Source organism: Diabrotica undecimpunctata, chromosome 4 (genome assembly GCF_040954645.1).
Source record: "Diabrotica undecimpunctata isolate CICGRU chromosome 4, icDiaUnde3, whole genome shotgun sequence".
Taxonomy (NCBI): domain Eukaryota; kingdom Metazoa; phylum Arthropoda; class Insecta; order Coleoptera; family Chrysomelidae; genus Diabrotica; species Diabrotica undecimpunctata.
The window spans coordinates 93,968,486-93,975,063 of NC_092806.1; positions in this window are offsets into that span (position 1 = coordinate 93,968,486).

Sequence of the window (6,578 nt, forward strand, 5' to 3'; positions counted from 1 at the left end):
CGTAGATCTTCGTTTTGGTTTGCTAACATTTTCGGACGGCTTCTCCAAATGCAGTCATCATTTTTGTTGCTTTGTCCATCATGGACATCATTTCCATCATTTTGTTATTATACTCTGTATGGAAGTTTGCGATGAGGGTAGCTGCGTCCTGTACCGACACTTCTTGTGGTTGTGCTGGAGATTCTGAGGTGGTTTCAGCGGATTTTTTCGCTACCTGTGCGTAGCTGACTCCTTTGTTGATTGGAGCGCTGTTTATGGGTCTTCCTACCGGTCTTGTTGGGGCAGGTGTTTTCTTTTTGGGGGCCTTAGAGCATCCTCTATAATTTGCTGTGTGCGCTTCACCACAGTTTGCACATTTGGGGTCGGTTTCCCGGCTTTTCTCACAGTCGTTACTGATGTGGTTTTCTCCGCATTTTACACATCTGGATCCGCAATGGCAAGCCTTTGAGCTGTGATAGAACCCTTGACAGTTATAACACTGTAGGGTGTCTTTTGTGATTTTGAATTCATCCTCCACATAGATGCGCATGTAGCATATATCAGATATTTTTTTAATTTTTGCAACGTCTTCCTCTTTGAGGGTGACGATGAAATGTGGCAGTACTTTTTTATCAGCTTTTTTGGAGATCATATTGATCACCCTTGTTGCTTCTATTCCTTTATTGTATAGTTCGTCTTTAATTGCTACTGTGCTAGTAGTAGCAGATAGCCCTTTTATAATGACTCTTTTTAGTTTATCGCTATCTATGGGATATGCGATGAATTCTACTTTTGGACTGTGTTCTTCTAGGATGTGTACCATTCCTAGGTAATCTTTTCTGGTTTTTGTGTTAATAACAATCGATCTGCCTGATCGTGCAAACTTATTGACTGATATTATGCCTTGGTTGGCTGCTCTCTGCAGGATTTTTTGGTGTTCTCTTTAAGGGATTTATACGGCTTTCTTCTTTAAGGGATTTGATCTGTTCCGTCAGTACATTGACCGACCTTAAAAGCTCATTGGCCTTTTCCATTTCCGCCATTTCTCTGGCCTTTTTCTTTACTTCTTCGTCTTCCGAAGAGTCTTCTTTGGGCCTTAGCCTTTTCATTTTCTTGCCGATTTCGGGCTCGGCTTCATTTTTGGAGACGTTGTCCACGGCGGGTTGTGTCTCTACTACAGTTGGGGGTGGGGCTTCGCGCGATTCTGCAGCTGGGCTCGGCTCTTCGTCGATGGCGTCCATCGTATTGATATCGTCATCGGTGTCGATTTCGCTTTTTTCTTCCTCCGACTCGGGCAGATAGGAGTCATCGTCAGATATTACGATTTCTATGTCGTCGATCGCGGGATGAGTCGATTTAATAAATTTATTATATAGCTCGATCGAGCTGTCAACAGCTCGATCGAGCTATATAACGATGATGTTTTGATATATTAACGTTTGATGATTCGATGATTCGAATCATCAAACAGGGGTTTGATGATTCGGCTAAATCATTCTCTTCTTCTTCTTGTGTTGTCACCTGCGTGACAACACTTTCTGGGGGGGGGGGGGGGAATATCACTCATATTGCCGTAAGGCAGTGAACAAATAGTTCATAAGATATAAGAAAATTCTACTTAGACGACTCTGTTTTTTTTCCACCGACTGACCGCTGTCAGTACGGCTTACTGGGTGCCGTCCCAGGTACCTCGCGGTAGTTCACTCCCTGTATTCACAGTGAGGGATCCTCTTCCTGTTTCTCACACCTCAGGAGCAGGGGCCGTTTCTGTCCGACCTTGTCAAATGTCAAGGCCTTACAGTGTCATCCCTGACGACACACTGAGGTGATCCCGAATTCTTCGCAAACGCGAAGCTATTATAGCCTCCGCGAGGAGCCTATAAAAACAGCTCCTCGACGGTTTAACTAGTAACAACCTCGCATCCGCTTTTCGCTAATATGTAGGACAAGTGCCTATGCCACACTCGGTGTCTTACCCACCGGGAGCTGAAAAGCTCCGTTGACAATAGGTCAGTCGCCCCCACCTAAGCACGCTTCTCTCTCACGTCCGTACTGTTCGGCTGCTCGAGTCGAACTTAACAGTTTTGAGTTATACCGACTGTCTTCTTGCATCTTATGTCTAAATTATTCCCAAGTGGACTTCTTACTTTCTGTTACAGCTTTTGTTATTACTCACGATAATTTTGTTCTGTTTTCTGATTTAATCTTGATTAAAAAAAATCGGTTGCCTGTAAAGTCGGTTTTACGGGCGAAAATTTTACGTGACAACGTCTTTTTCTCGGTAGAATATTTATTGATATGAATATTATTAAATTGCACAATAGGAACAAGGAATTGAATGAAAATAAGAATTGCACAAATTTTAACTATAGAAATATATTTTGTTTACTAAAACATTGTACATGTAAACTTAAACTTAACTAATTTCTATTTGAGTGATTTTGTTGAGGATAGGACGATGATTCAAGCACGCACCGATTCAACGCGCCTAATTCTCTAGTGTTGCGCGCGCAGCGGACCGATCATGTTTGAGTGGGAGAGAGACGCAAGGCATTCGCCGGTCTGGCGGGCCTCTCTCTCGTTCGGTGACTCACTGTAACAGACGTGAGCGGGCGTTACACTTTTTCATGAATGACTCCGAGCCACAACCTAATTTAAGACGTTGTCACGTCAAAAGATATTTGAACTTATTAGAAAAATATGGAAAGAGGAAATAATTCCCGAACAGTGGAAGATGGGCACTTTAACACTATGTCAAAACAAGCTCATATAATATGCATTACCAAAAGTTAAACGAGTTTTTGTTATAAGTAACAAGCCAAAAAGTTAAGTTACGATTAAAGATCAAAGACAGAAAAAGATATAATGGGAAAATAGAAAATGGGGTGAGACAAGGCGATGCCTTAGCAACAGTATTGTTTATTAAAGCAATTAACAAGATTGTGAAAAAGATATTAGACACAGCTACAATAAAAAAGAAAAGTATATGAACGCAAGCGGAAAACAGTGCCTGCTATCAAAACAAAAATTATTCAGAGACAAGCAGATAAACCAAAACACAAAAATCAAGATATACAAAACGAATATACAACTTAATTATTATGTATGCCTAAGAAATAAGCACATATGGTAAGAGATCAAAAACAACTTAAAAGATTTTGAAAGAAAAGTAACAAGAAGAATATTGGGATTAAAGCCAATAAACAAAAATAAATTAAGCAAGGCCTTTAATAAATTAGAAAATTTATAGTTAAAAAAAAAAACAAAATAAAACTAGGAAAAACTCGTAAACTTAGTAAGGGAGGTCTTAGTAATTTAAATCTTTAATTTAAAATTTTCCGATAATAGTATACTTACAAAAGCAAATAAACAAGATATACTAGATTTTCTGCGAAAAGTTAAGTTAGAAAGCATTAAAGTTGGTCTTAAATTATTAAAAATAGGCAAGAAAACCTGATAGTGACAGCTTCAACTATTTTGGATCTAGTATAACTATCGATGGTAACTGCGTAGCAAAAGTTCGGAGAAGCATTGGTATGGCAAAAAATACGATGAGTCGCCTAAATAAAGTTTGGAAAGACAGACTAACTCTTAGAAAATCAAGATTGGAGAATGCAATTGTATTCTCGATATTCTTATGCGGGGCAGAAACCGGGACTATTCGCGCACAAAAACGCCAAAAAACTGATGCCTTTGAGATGTAGTGCTGGAGAAGAATGCTTGGACAGCTTATCGGACAAACATTTCCATTCTTAACCAACTTTACAATAGAAAAGGCTGTCCACAACATTTCTGCAACGAATTCTGTAGTTCTTTGGTGGTTCCCAGGGGTGAGGATAATTTAGACAGATTAATTGTTTCTGGAATCGTTCCAGACAGAAGACCAAGAAGACGGTCACCAACCAGATGGCCCGACTAAATTAAAAAATTAACAAGCCACTCATTCTACGAAACCCTACGAAGATAGAGACCAATGTAGAAAATTTGTTGGAGTATTAGAGGAAATCACGATCCTTAATAGTGGGAAAATGACAAGAAAGAGATAAACGTATTTATTAAACGTGATTTATTGTAATATTTTATCGTTTTTAAAATTACTGGTTGATTATAGTATAGACAATGTGGTTCCGATAGCAATGCTAATTTTAAAGGAATAAAAAGGATAACATTTTTGCGTATTAGTAATATTTCTCCAGGTGTTAGATTACCAAATTGGTAATGGATAGTTAATCCTAAAGATGTCAAAGCGTATATAATTAAAAAAATCTATCTAAAGGCTCGTGATGTTCTGGTAAAGCAACTTACTTTCAATGTTTATTACAGTTATTTTAGCAACTTTGACAATATGTTAAATCCACCATCTTGGCTAAGCATGGTTACAGTTAGGTAGTATATTATCAATCCTTTATGTGAATTTAAAGCAATAAAAAATCTAAGGAGAATATTATCATTAGACATTTTTTGTGAAATCTTATAGGCAGTGTTCTGTATATTACCGAAATGTTAGCGTACTTAGTACAAAAGTGGAGACATTGTACAATAATGTTTCTTCTAATGGATATGCTGTTATTATCCTGGGGCAAAAGTGAATCTTTTAGAGCCAGGTTTTAGGGCCAAGGGAATTATTATTGTTAATAATTATTAACAACTATTATTAACTTGGCTTAAATGTATATTCCATATTTAGGAAATATTGAGACTCTATTGCTACTGGCAAAACACGTGGCTGAGATATTATTATTGCTGTAAGAAACTGCTTTCTCTCATCACCAATTAAAATTTCTAATGGTGATATTTATTTTGAATGAATATTTGTAATTCTACAAGATAAATATCATATTAGTAGTGTTTACATTCCATCTACTTTGAGGTTTGAAGTACATATATAAAGCTCATTGCTTATCATTAGAATTATCCTTGATTATCTGTAAAAATTTTTCTGACAATATTATATACTGTGTTAATAACTATTATCTTGCTAATATTTTCTGGACTGAGGAGATCGATGCTTTTCTTTTCCCTTTTTTTATAATTTACTTTACTTATGGTGAACTATTAGATTAAGTATTCAGGAACTGTTTTGTATAGTCTTTGGAGGCTCCTGATTACATGTCTGGGAATGAGGAAAAATATGATTTCCTATATGAAGATTATATTATTATTGTACATGTACAACAACATATTTTTATCAATAAAGTTAGATTAATTATTTTTGAATTTTAATGCCGAGAAATGTGTTAAAATCTTTTACAATATTTTTTATGAATATAAATAAGCCAGCATGTTTCGTTGATCACCACTAAAAATAAGATATTCCCTGTTTGATCTGATATAAAACTTCATCATCTTATCTCTTTAAAGATAGCTTGCCATGCACATTATAAAAAACAGGCTAGTTTAGCAATTATGATGAGTTTTGTAGTTTGTGATCTTTATGTAGCAAAAAGTGAAGACTGTCACTTTATAGATACTGATACTGTCAGTTTATAAAAAATAACAAGGAATTGCCGAATTATGATTTAAAAGTTTGATATTCCCAGTTGCATGAAGTTAAATAATTATATTTTTATTGAGCCGCAGTAAATTGTTAATGCTTTAAAGGTCTTAATACCAATAAAGGTCATAGTCCAGATAAACTGTCTAACTTGCACGTAGACATCTGTGACTTATTTTTAACAAATCCCTGACCGAGGGTCACTTTCCGTCTTTTGCTATTCCTTAAATTTTCGAGGCTTTAGTGATTGATTTTTTGATAGATAATCTGAAGTATCAGCTACATACTGGTCAGCATGGTTTTCCGCCTGGTCTCTCAACTTCTATAAACCTACTAGTTTACACTGATTACATTATAAATGCATTGGAAAACAATTCTTAGGTGGATTCCATTTATACTGACTTGACTAAAGCATTCGACAGGGTAAATCATTGCCTTTTATTGCATAAACTGGATTTTTTGGTGTCTGGTGATTTTTTTACTGGTTGAAAAGTTATTTGCAAGACCGATCTGTGTGTAGCAGAAAGGCTTTACTTTAATTTTGAATACTATTCAAGCTTTGGAGTGCCCCAAGATTCCCATTTAGGTCTCTTCTCTTTGTAGTTTTTGTCGATGATATATTAATTATTTATCGGGACAAATGTCAGGTGATCCAGTTTTATCGATATCTTAAGCCTGCAGTTTTTAATTACAATTTAGGTGATGTTTTGATTGAGAGTGTCAATAATGTCACATATTTAGCTGAGAGATTTCAGAGAAATTTGTCCTTCCTTAAGAAAAATTTACAAAATTTTTTTTACAAATTTGCATATGCATATTAAAACATATTTTTTATACCTCGTATAAGATTGATAAAATTTGATATCTGATGGTTACATCTTAGGTTTTAGATCATGCGGAGCTTTTTATGAAGAATAACTTTTTTTGGTAAAATTAGTAATAAAAGAGTTATCATATTTGTAATAAACAAAAATGATGTTTAGTATCGGTATTTTGAGAAAAAATTGCGAAATTTTTATTTTAATTAGAAGGATCTAATGCATATTAAAGCATAGTTTTTAATTACCATTTTTTTATAACAATTTTCGATATTGTGAAATTGTGA